Consider the following 13,666-nt stretch of genomic DNA (forward strand, 5'->3'; position numbering starts at 1 on the left):
AATATTACTGAGTCGACCAAATAGTAGAAACTTAGGTTCTATAAGCGGACTTGGTGACCTCCTAATACTTAGTGTTCACTACATTACTTGAAATTTTCATGCACTTGGTAGAAGTAGAGGCTTAGTCCATACTAATCAGACAATGTAACTTCGAACCTTATAACCTTTGTAGACTCGGTAGATATTGAATCCTTTGTTTACCTTTCTTTTACTTAGTAAACACTACACATCCATGACTTGGTAGAAACTAGCTTCACATCACACAAATTGATCACTTGGTAGACACTATGAAGCTTGGTGACCACTATCTACTCAGTGATAACTACTGAGCTACAAACTATCTACTTTCACTCGGTAGCTTCTAGAATGCTCTGTATGAATTGCTTAATTGATGAACTTACTTGGCAACCACTTAATGTTTAGTATAAGCTATAGATGAGGTGATGAGCTCGGTAACCATAAAATTTGAATAAGTGTTATCACTAATGACAAATATAACATAATGCCAACACTGATCTTCAAGAAAATAAGTTTTTTTACAGATATGCAAGCAGAACTACTTAGAGAAGAAGCAAGGATCAGATCCACATTGATTGACATACATAACATGCTCCTTCCCAACATGGATGCACTACAAAAACATATTACAAATTCTTCTAATCAAGGAAAATAACTTCTCTATTGTAGAGGATATGATAGAATTGTCAATAGAGGTACAAATTACACTTCTTACATTTAAGGTCCTATAGGAAAATTGGGATAAAACCTTGGCAATCATTCTCAAGCTACATTCTAATTTTCTATCTCATTTTGTTGTATCTATGTAAATAAAATAGAATAAATCTTTGGCATTACTATCAAAAAGGGGGAGAGAGACACATAGTTTGAAGGAAAAGATAGAAGATAGTAAGGGGAAGAAATATGCTATAGGGGAGAACTTGCAATAAGTAAGAAATAAATAGAAAGACATGTTGTATATTGCAAGAAGATGTATAGTATATTATATATACCTTACAAAATCAACTTTGAAGAATCCCAAAAATAATATACTCTACAAAATAGTATCTCGTGGTGATGGATATAAGGTATTTAGTTTTGGTTAATAAGTGTTTTTGTCACTAATGCCAAAGGGGGAGATTATTGACATATCAGTCAAGTTTGTTATTAATGGCACACACTTATTTAGATTGTATATGGTTATTGAGCTGATTGTACCATATTTAGTTGTTGCCAAGCATTTCAAATGCTATTGAGTCCTTTGGAAAAATCCTAGTGGTTACCAAGTAGATTCTGTTAATGTGAAGACCAACAATGTAAATTGTGCATTTTAGTTGATGTTGAGTTTATCAGTGACTACCAAGCAATGTAGTGTTCACAGAGTTTGCAATGTATGTGATGAGAGTCCAATGTTAACTTAACTTCCCGGTGATAACCAAGTGACTCAGTTTATACCAAGCACGAGATGAGAATGTTTACTAAGTCATACAATGTAAATAAAGAGACTTAGTTTATAGAATGAATTTCACATTGTCTACTGAGTCACCAGTGTAGACTGAGTTCAGTTTTACTTGGAAGTGATTAGTATAGACTGAGCTTCTATGTCTACCAAGTGCATGATGATGCTAAGTAATGATAATGGATGCCATGTATCAAAACCTCACTGAGTTAGTCTTTGAAACCTAAGTGTCTTCACATGGGCCAAATTTGTAATATTTGTGTAAACTTGTATGATGGCCGACTTTGTAATTTGTATAATTGGATTAATATTTATATGTAATGCATTGTATCATATCTAATATATGCATGTGTGAAAGTTATAAATGCAATTTGAATATAGCAAAAGAAGAGAAAATTATAAAGGCAATAACAACATAAGGAGCAACAAAGACATATCTATCACAAAAAGGTGATTAGTACTTAAAGGAATCTCATTCAAAAATCCAGGTTGCAAATTAGAGATCATCTACTATTCCATCCTAATAGCTGGATTAGTCAAATCCATTCACAAGGTATACCTAATAGTATTTTGTAAATCTCTTTACGGAGTGCATACTTAATTGTATGTTTGTAAATCCTTTCACAAGGTGGACCTAGTAGTCCTTATTGCTCCTAATAGGGTAGATCATAAGAAGTGATCAATGTAAGCTTTAATAGGCTAACTTTATACTATAGTACTAAAGTTGAGGGTATCCTCCCCACCTATGTTTTACTTTCTATTTGTAAGGTTTTTTGATCACCAAATCTTTGAGTCTAAGTGTTATGAATGCTTTCATGTTCTTAGTTTCTTATGCATGCAATTAGATTAGAATTTATATGGTGGATTAAATTCTAATTGAATGGTTGGATTAAGAATTGAAATTGCTAAAGTTTTAGAAGTTACTTCCAACACACTAATGATGGATTGGCCCAAAATTGGTACATCTCCATAAATGAATATACCACTTTTGGTTTGCTTGACATGACATTCCCCTTTTTATTTGCCAATGGTAAATGTGATTTGTTAGAATCACGATTGAAGAAACTAATTTACATGAATATGTTAAGCAGTTAATTTGATATAGAGAGGATAGATTTGGATAACATCCAAGGTTTCACTACTACATGATGAATATGATCATGAGACACTAAGACCATAGCTCCACAAGTATTTGCATGAAAAGAAGCTTGCATGAAATGTCAATCACAATAAAAGAGTTGCATGAACATATGGAGAAAACACCACACTCCCATCTAGTAGATAGACTAATGTGATTTGGAAATAGTTTAAGGGGAACGCGATCATATTGGACAAAGTGTCGAGTAGAATTAACAAACATGCTTCATCAACTTGGAATGCCAACAATATTTTTTACATTAAGTGCAACAGACTTTTACTGGCCAGATTTGTGTGCAATGATTCTTGGAACACCACTAATTGATACATGAGAAGAAAAAATGTGGAGGAAAAAAAATCTCATTGAATATCTACACATTGTTGTACAATACATGCATTTGCGAAATACAACTTTCAAAAAAGAGATACGTGAGAATGGGATGAATGTGGAAGACTATTGATTCAGATATGAATGGCAACATAGAGGATCTACACATGTCCATGGATTTATAAGGTTAAAAGGAGCACCAAAAATATAAATTATTGATTGGAATGATCAAGATGAACTATATTTTGTTGCATCATATCTACATGATTTGGTTCATGCATGTAACTCTTAATGAGACTCACACCTTTGAAATATATAGGTATGACTATAGAAAGTTATAAAATTAAACATTCTTTATTGTGGTAAGTTTAAATAAGAACAAATATGATATTAAATATCTAAATTTCTATTTTAGGCATATCAAAATTTTAGTCTACACCCATGTCTAAAAAACACCAAACAATTGGTTGAAAGTGATTTCAACACAGACTATGATGAGATTATAAATATTGTACAAAGACACACAATGTGTAAAGAAGGTGCATGTGTGCACAAAAAAAGAGGGAAATTGGTTTATAGGTATTTCCTAAAAAAATTTGCTCACTTGAAATGTTAATATTTTTATCCTATAATGTGTCATTGTATTTACCAATAAAAATATGTTAATGAAATATAGGTATAATACACCATGGCCATTAAATTTACAAGGATCCAAACTAAAGAAATATTTAGAAACTAGTGAGAAAATATTTGATCCATTCATAAATGATGATAGAGTTAACTCATATAACCATTACATACTTTAATTATGGAGATAAAATATTGGTTGGCAACCTATTACGTCTAAGCATGTGCTAATTAAGTATATTGCCAAGGATGCAGCTAAAGCTCAAAGAAGTTCAGAGACATACCATCAAATGTTATTTCAACTAGAAAATGTAGAAAATCACAATGATTTATCATCAAAAGATTATAGAAGACTTCTCAATAAAACATTGATAGAAAGGGATATTGGGGCACAAGAAACAAGCCATATGCTACTACAACATCCATTGGTGCAGAGTAGTAGAGTATTTGTCAACTTAAATGTTTCAAAGGAAGTATTCAAATGTGTAGACCTAAATGTTGATGAAGAAAGTGAGGAACAAAACATATCTTTCATTTATGCTTATAGAAATAGGCCAGACCTTATGGAAGCTTTGTGCCTTATTGATGTTGCAAAATCATGGATATATAACAAGAAAAAGAGAGGTGAAGGTAAATGGAGTCTAAGAGAAAAATCAGCTATTGTAAGAGTATTTCCTAGATTTTACTCAATTACTATACAAGTCTCAATACACTAATTCATCTAGCCCTCTAATATGTTAAATTACTATTTAATGATTTAATCATGTGCGAGTTTCATTTACTACATTCCATGTGGTTTCTTTGAAACTTTTGATTAACAATTATAGCAATAACATCTGGGTTCTGTGAAAGTTAGGAACGATAGAGACCAAAGTTCACACAATAATTATAAGTAAAATTTGGGATATTTTTATGATGATCATTTTCCTAGCAAGAATGTAAATAGAATGGATTATTTCATTATAATCTATCGTTATATTTTATTCTATGACAAGTATAATTTCAGATTTGAATGAATAGAGATATTTTATACATATTATTGAAAGACGAAATTTAATTATTAATTTTTTTTAGAGTTGAAAATTGAATAAATGTAACTATTAGGTCAATTCTCTATGCAAAGTTATCATATGAAGTGTAAAATATAATTATGTAATGGTGATATATGTGTGTGTATGTACAAAATCACAGTAGACACAACTATGTGTTTAAGTGGTATTGAAATTTCAACAAAATAAAGATAGATAATTTGACATAAAAATTTGCATAAATTATCAATTTTGAATTTTTATTTAAAAACATGTAAAAATCAAAATTAAAGTAAATTGATCCTGGGCCTCTTTTTGTGAATATGTATCTTTAAAAATTTTATATAATGGAAAAGGTCTACTCATCAAAAATTATTAATTGTTTTCTAAAAATAATTTATTTAATAAGTGAGTATTTAAAATTTCAATGCACTAGTACTATGATTAAAAGAAAATGATAAGAAGTTTTATCTTTAGGATGGGGGTGGGGGGTGGGGGGTGGTGAATCAGAATCTTAAGCACTTTTTACTTTTCACCAATTCATTCACACATTCACTAGTTATCCTATGCATGTAAAACTTGTAATGATAAACTTACTATAACATGTAAATATGATCTACGACATGCATAGAAATAAACACATAACATAATATTCATTACCTAGAAACCCTACAAGGTGAAAGTAAAATTGGGTTACGGATGAGACCCAAAAATCTTCACTACTTTAGTAATAATGTTAACTTGTTAGGGCTACAATGTTTGATCATAAAATATGATCTACCCTATGAGGGGTTTTCCTTGTTAAAATCTTAAGAGACTGCTAGGTCTCACCTTGTGAGTGGGTTTAAGACTTACAAAAAAAAAGGACTTTATTAGGAGATTTGCAAAGATATGCTAAGACCACTTTTTTGTGAGATTTACCCTCATTCAACTCGATTAGAATTGATTTAGTATCTAACTCTTGGTATGCTCTTTAAGCTAATTTTGAGTCTTATCCTTACTAACTAATCCTCTTCTTTGATGTGATGATACTTTTCTTCCCCTTCACTACTATGATTAGGTCACTTTATTTTTTAAGTGATAACAAAACCCTTTCACTAACTCATAATATGATCTCAATCCTTCACTTTATTATTTACATATTATTCCTTATTTGCATGCATACTCTTCACTTCTTTATGCCATACTTCTTGACACTTTGATCTAGGTTCAGATCTTCTCTATTTAAAGAGTTTTGTAAATGGTTTTCTAGATGCTTCCGTAATATCCTCTCCATTTGAATCATTGATCATAAACATAGAGATATGTAATCCACATCATTAAGACGTAAAAATATCTATAACAACCTCTACAAACATTAAATGTTCCTTCCAAGTCAGCTCAAAAATGTTTCACCTCAAAATATGTTCCATTCCTAACTTTTATCTAAACTTTGCATTGCTCGGCCTCTATTAGCATATGATGCTTGACATTTCTATTTCTCAATCTATATTGTGCTCAGCACATACTATGTAACTCAACACTTGTATGCTTGAAACTTGCTCAGTCATTGTTGAGCTTGACTCGTATAGAAAATACTTGGTGACCATACACTTACTTAGATCCTATACAGCTTTGTACATACTTTCTTATGTACATGACTTAGCCTATATAGCTCTTGTAGCTTAGTCACAATGATGATCGTTAGACTCTTCCTTATAAATGACTAAGTGATTAACACTAATAGACAACAACAGGTAGAGATTCTAACAATCTCCCCCTTTGACATTAATGGAAAAAACACTTTGTCATATACATCATTACATTTAAAACTTTATATAGATTCTCTCCCTATGTCTTATGACTTATACCAATGAATAATAACTAAACAATGTAAAATTAATATGAATCCATTTCCCATAACAAATCTATTCCCTTAATTCAATGCCCCCTTGTTTTTGAACACTTAAGGACCACAACTACTAGGTTTGAATGGGTGGAAGCAATGAATGTCTGGTGAACTTAGGTGATCATCGATAGTGCATGATCCCATGTGGTTCTTTCTACCTCAAAATTTTGAATCTACAACTATAATCTTCTGGCTAAACAAATTAAGTCATTAGCCACTAAAAGATTGTGATCTTCTTTGATAAGATCTCGAGCTAATTGTAGCTCCCTCTACATGACCTACAATTGAAGTATCATCATGGCTTTAATATAGATCAATTTGGATGTCAAATGTTTGTCAGCTGACTAAAGCTCAACCAATGTGCCTTGAGCATTCAGTAAATTATAGTAATTATCAATTCTTGATCCTACCAACTCTAAGAATACTACTAGATCTCTTCATCTTAGCTTGAATATGGTTTATTTGTGCCTAAAAATCATTTGTTAATCTTGGCACATCTGGAAAAATGTTGTAGAAATATTGTACCTTCTATATTAGTTCAATCATAACCTATATTCACTCTAGCAATTTCACTTGTTGCTTGGTAATGGTTATGGAAACTCTTTCCACAACCTTTTTCTTGAATCTTCTTGTAGACCAATCCATCATTTTTTCATTTGAGTCCATATTTCCAACATTGACTTGATAAACTATATCTACAAGTTGGGTGATGATTGGCACTTCTTCATCCAAATTTTGAATATCAAAAGCATCAACAAAAGTATGTTTTATATCATAGAGTACCTTCTTTTTCTTCAACTCTTCTTGTTTTTTGTTCTTTGCAAAAACTTCTTGTAGAAATTATTTTTTCTCCAAGGTGAGATTTAAAACAAGTCTAGTTGTGGCATCTCAATTATTTCATAAAGACTAACTTCAATATCTAGTGAAATATCCTTTATTGTTCTCCTTTTCCTCAGTGACAAAGTGTTACTTCTCAACAATGCTTTAGGAGTTGGTGAAGGAGTTTAACCACTTGGTCATGCTTGTGCATTAGTGCTTGAGAAAACAATACTCAAACTTGGTTCAACCCTAATTGACTCTTTATTTTCCTCAATATGAGGTTTTGAAAAAATCTTACTATCTACACTTATTTCTTTCACTTCACCTTATGCCTCTATACCTATGAGCCTTGACTACTTGGCCTTTGGAGTATCAGGGGTGTCAATATGTATTGGTGACATGATACCTTATGGACCTAGTACACCTAAAATTTCTGCACTAATATAATCATATTTGATGTTTACAATGTCTTTCTTTGTCTTTTCTCCCTTGGTTGATAATCCAAAAATTATTTTCCATAGAAACTCATCTATCTATTCTAGAACTTCCCCTTTATTCTATAAGATAAAAAAAAATTGTATTTAGGAACAAATCAACTCCTATATTGGTCCAACAATGTTTCCTATTTCTCATGGGATAGATCAAGCATGACTTAGACTAATGTGTCAATTCTTATCTTTTACTCTTCCTCCTCTTCCACAACCATCTTCTTTCCAATCTATCATGTAAATCTTGGGATATCTTTTTCTCATTTTCATAGGAGCTAGCTTATGAGTTGCACTCATGTCTACCATAGCCCCCTCATTTTTTTTCTATCAACATTATCCAATGTATCACACTTCACAAAGCCAAAATTAGATAATCCTAGGGAATTTCTTATGTCTATAGATACCTCTTCAATAGACTTAGATATCCCTTTAGGTAGTCCTCTAACCAATATCATTCTCTTAATTTTAGGGGCACTTGGCTCTATGGTCTCTAATGCTCTCTTTATAGTCTGCTAGGCACTAGCACCTACCCTAGTTCTTGGCTTATTTGGTGGTGGAGGATAGTGGGTGTCACTACTAGATTTCTTGGTTCCTTTAGCCATCTCTCGTAGTGGAGTGACAACAACTAGGGATTTTCCTTTGTCACCTTATTCTTCTTCCTCTTCCTCATCAACACTATCTTTTTCCTCATGTTCTCTAGGATCTTGTGTCAATTGTCCCTTGCCTAGGGTGTATAGTTTTTCTTCTAGGTCTTCAATCATTTCTTTTCTTTAGAAGATATCTTGATATTTATAGTTATCATTGCTTTAGCTTACTCATATTTCCCAAAATGTTCAACCTTAGTGTCTATTTCTTCTTTCAACAGTGCAACAATGTTTTCACTTACTAGAACACCATTAATTTTATAGTAAAAATTTGTAACCAAGCCTTCCTCATCTCTACCATCTATATAAATATATTGTCTATGTCTACAAGAAAACATATGTCACTACAAAACCTTGTGACCAAGTCTTCAAGCATCCTCATCCATAATTCCATTCTTTTCTTAAATTCATCAAATGAAGCATCCATTTCATTCTCAAAATTTTCTCCTAATTGAGGAATGTATTCATTTATTTGTCTTTGGACTAGTTTATCTTGTTCCCAAACAACATCAATAGCACCAAGAAAATAATTTTGGATATAAAATAAAATACATACAGCAAGGGATCCAAACTTACACATTGAATTATTTTCTCTCCTTATAGATGACATATTCTTAGCAAGTTATAGTCTTTGCAACTTGGCAAGATCATACTCATGATCTTTCATCACTATCTTCCATGCTTGATCCACTCCCATACATGACACACTATTCAATCTTCTTAATTGGTAGAATTTGTGATCTATAACTCTCATTGGAAATTCAATAAGTGGATCAAAAATGTTTGTGATGGAAAAACCCCATCCATTCCACTTGGCTCCAATGTTTTCTCAACTTCCTCTCGACTCAGGCATCACATAGTTTTCTTATTTTCTAGGATTGAATAGTGTGTAATCCTATGAATCATTTTCTTCATGATTTCCATGGATCCATTCCGTAACCAATACTACATGTCATGGATTTAGCTCAAAACAGTTTTAATCCACTCAATCTAGAAATTCTTTAGGAATTCTAAGGCATGAGTTAACCATTTCCTCTCAAAAAATTTAAATTCATCCTTCAAAATTCCCTCATTACACAACTTCTCATATGCTTTTTTTGTCTCATAGTCTACCACTTCTTTGATTTTACACATGTAATAACTTATAACATCACAGATCATAATGAGTTTGGGTAATATCAAGGATAACACACCTATTGAATCTCCTTTCATCACAACTTTTGGAATAGCATGAAACTTTCATGGATGATAAATGAAACTCTTCACCAGTTGAATTATACTAACCTCTTGGCTCATTCTAGTGGTGGATGAAGTTTCCATATTTTTTGTTAGGTTTTGAAGTCCTTTCTTCTCTAAATTACTCAACACAATTCAAATCTTCATTTGTTCAAGATTCATGTCCAAAATGCTCTTGAGATCTTTAACTTGTTACTCAAATCACCAAATTGCTCTATTCTTTTGAAATCTATATGTGTAGTATGAGATAATGTCTTCAAAATTTGATGTATGCCTTCTTTTGATCAATTTAGGGTCTCCATTAATTCTATTTACTTAGGTAGGTGGAAGCTAGTTGTCTTGTCAATATTGGTGCCTTTTAACTAGGTCTTTAATTTACATCTTGGTCTCTTCCTTACCACTTGGTCTCTACCATTTTACTTCTAAATTGATTGGTCTATGTTGCAATGCTTAGTTAGCATAGATAATTTTACTAACACTTGAGAACCTTTCATAAATATGTTCTTATGCATCTTGACATATGAAAATATAAACTTTGGCAGATTTCATGTGATGAAATGATGTATGGTATATCAATTAAGTACATATTTCCATACATAGCTTTCTTTCTTAGTTTGAGGTGACATGATCACCTTCTCCACTAGATTGGGTGACCTTAGCTCCATTAGCTTAACCATTTCCATCTTCTACTCACTTTTTCCATTTTTGATTAATTTCCTTCCTAATGTGTTGATGTCTACTTTTCCTTTTCCCTTAGTTTTTGTTAGATTTTCTTAATGTACTTGAGTCCTGCAATTCTTGCTTAGATTTCCAAACATGTGACATTTGGTGCATGCATTGTTAGGTGCATAGTTCTTCCTCCGATTTTTCCAATAAGGTTTTTTCCTATGATTTGCATTCATATTCTCTATTCTCATACTTCTAACAATTATAGAAATGTCCTTCAAATCTAGGTGTAGTAGATACATTCCTCATTCTTGAACTACACTCACATACTTGATACCCTTATTTCTTGTAGTAAAAATAGTAACCAATAAACTTAGTTTTAGGACTTTTATACCATGTTTTCTTCAAAAAATATTTTAGGACTTTCATACCATGTTTTCTTCAACACATATTTATAGTATGACCATGTTTTCCATAGTGACAACATGTTGGTTTGTTCTTTGATATTGTATTCATTAGTTCTCCATTCTTGGATGATTCTCCTTGTTTAGTGCATGAATGTCTCGACCCATTGGAATAGCTAGATGACTTCATAAGTTCTTCAAAATAATTCATTGCCTCTTTAGGTTTGTTGAATCTCTCCATAGATTCTTTCTCAAATTTTAGTTCATTTTCCACTATGTCCTTTTGTGACTTGAGATTTGCAATTTCCACATCCTTGTGATTTAATTCCTGATTTGCAAGCATTATTTGATTCATTATGTCTAGTTGTGTGTTTTTAAGCTTATGTATATCCGATATCTGTTCCTCAAGTTTGGTATCCATTACCCCTTTTTCTTTTTCAGCTATAGTCTTGTCTTCTACACCTTTCCTCTTTTGTTCAGTCACTGCACATAGTCTTACTGATTAGATTTCATTTTCTCTTTTCAATCCTCTTATTTCTTCATTTAGGTATTTTTTCTTTTCAAGTAGATCTATAGATGCTTTATAATTTGAATTAATCGACTCAAATAGTCCTTTAGTTTCAACTTCTTAATAAAAAAATTGTTTTATCTAGATGGCAATTTCCTTTCTCTTTTTTGGGGAATCCTTTAGATCTTGTCTTGCTTTTTCAAGTTTCTACAGTATGAGTTAGATGTCAGTCACCTAATTGTCAATAACCTTGCTGAACTTGAAAGCCTCCATCTCAAAGATCTAATCTCCAATTGATTAAGCTTATCATAGAGAACCAATGCTCTAATACCACTTGCTGAATAATAGAGGTATCAACAAGATAAACAAGATACTAAGAGGGTGAGGGGGTTGGGGGTGAACCAGAATCTTAAGAAATTTTTAATTTTCACCAATTCATTCACACATTCACCAGTTATCCTATGCATATAAAAATTGTAATGATAAACTTATTGTAACATGCAAATCTGATCTACCACATGCATGAAAATAAACACACAACACAAAATTTGTTACCCAGAAATCCCCCAAGGTGAAGGTAAAACTAGGGTGGCAATGATGTCTACAAATCTTCACTATTGTAGTCATAAAGTTAACTTGTTAGGGTTACAATGTTTGATCATAAAATATGATCTACTCTATGAGAGGTATGCCCTATTAAAATCTTAAGAGACTACTAGGTCTCACCTTGTTAGAGGATTTAACACTTACAACAAAGTAAGGATTATGTTAAGAGATTTACAAAGATCTATTAAGACCATTATGTTAAGAGATTTACCCTAATTGAATTTGATTAGAACCGATTCAATACCTAATTTTTTGGTATGCTTTGTAAGATGATTCTAATTATTCTCCTTGCTAACTGATCCTCTCCTCTGATATGATAATACTTATCTTGCCCTTCACTGCTATGATTAGGTCACTTATTTTGTTAAGTACTAACAATACCCTTCCATAGAATTACACTATGATCTCAATCCTTCACTTTATTATTTGCATATTACTCCTTGTTTGCATTTATACTCTTTTATTCTTTACACCATACTTCTTCACACTCTATGATCTTGGTTAATATTTTCTCTATTTAAAGAGTTAAGTAGAGTTATCCAAATGCTTCCATACTAGCCTATCCATTTGAATTGTTGATCATAAAGATATGGATATGTAATCAACGTCAGTAATTCATAAAACTCTTAGTAACAACCTCTACAAACATTAAATGTTCCTTCCAAGTCAACTAAAAAATGTTTCATCTCAAAATCTATTTCATTCCTAACTTTTATGTAAACTATATATTGTTTGACCTTTACTATTTTCCAATGTTGGGCATTTCTAATGCTCGGTTTGTATTATGCTTAACACATACACATACTATGCAACTTGACACTTGTATTCTTGAAACTTACTCAATCACTATTAAGCTTGGCTTGTATAGAAAATACTTGGTGACCATACACTTACTTAGCTCCTATAGAGCTTGATACATACTTGCTTATGTATGTGACTTGACCTATATAGAGTAGCTCAGTCGTAGTGATGATCGTCCGACTCTGCCTTATAAATGACTAAGTGATTGAAACTAATAAAAAAAGGTAGGTAGAGATACCGACATTTTGAACAATTGATCCATAGTTAAATGATAAGTTAGTTTTAATAAGATTCTATATATAAGTATAATATTCATGTTTGGGTGTCATGCATTTTTTTGTAATTCTTTCAGAATAAATAAATAATTTTAATTTTTTAAAATTTATATAAAATATAAAAAATTCTATTTCTAATCACCATAACTTGGTCATAACTTTATAAAATCATTTTTTAATTCTATAGTATGTAAAGCATAGAATGTTACATATGTTTGAAATATTAAAAATGTGATACCATTTAAAAGTTATGGATGTTTTCAATTAGTCTATAAATTATTAAATTAGAAATAAGTTAATTAGAAATAGATAGTAATAATTATAATTAAAAATAAGACATAATTTACATTGGTGGAAAGTTGAGAGCATTGTTACAAAACCCTTTTCATTTCATCAATTTTGAATAAAACAAGATGAAAGTTGCATGCTTAAAGTTTGGAAATGCAACAAAAGCTCATGCACATATTTTTTGTTCTAAATTTTTAGGATTGTCATGTCCTAGCCAAATTTTAAATCAATTATATGGAAAATCCCAACCAATGGTGGAAAATTGTGTTAGAGGGTATCACAAATGCAATACATATTGGATATCTGATATTTATAGGATATCTGATATTTACGAGTTTTTTCACATAGTATGTCATAAATCATACTATATAATGTGTTATATTACAATATATATAATATGTTATTATATTGTATAAAATTATATATAATATATACTAAACTAAATTATATATTACTATTATGTATCA

The sequence above is a fragment of the Cupressus sempervirens genome, chromosome 2 (genome assembly GCF_028749045.1).
Source record: "Cupressus sempervirens isolate cs-2001-9-10 chromosome 2, ASM2874904v1, whole genome shotgun sequence".
NCBI classification, from domain to species: Eukaryota; Viridiplantae; Streptophyta; class Pinopsida; order Cupressales; family Cupressaceae; genus Cupressus; species Cupressus sempervirens.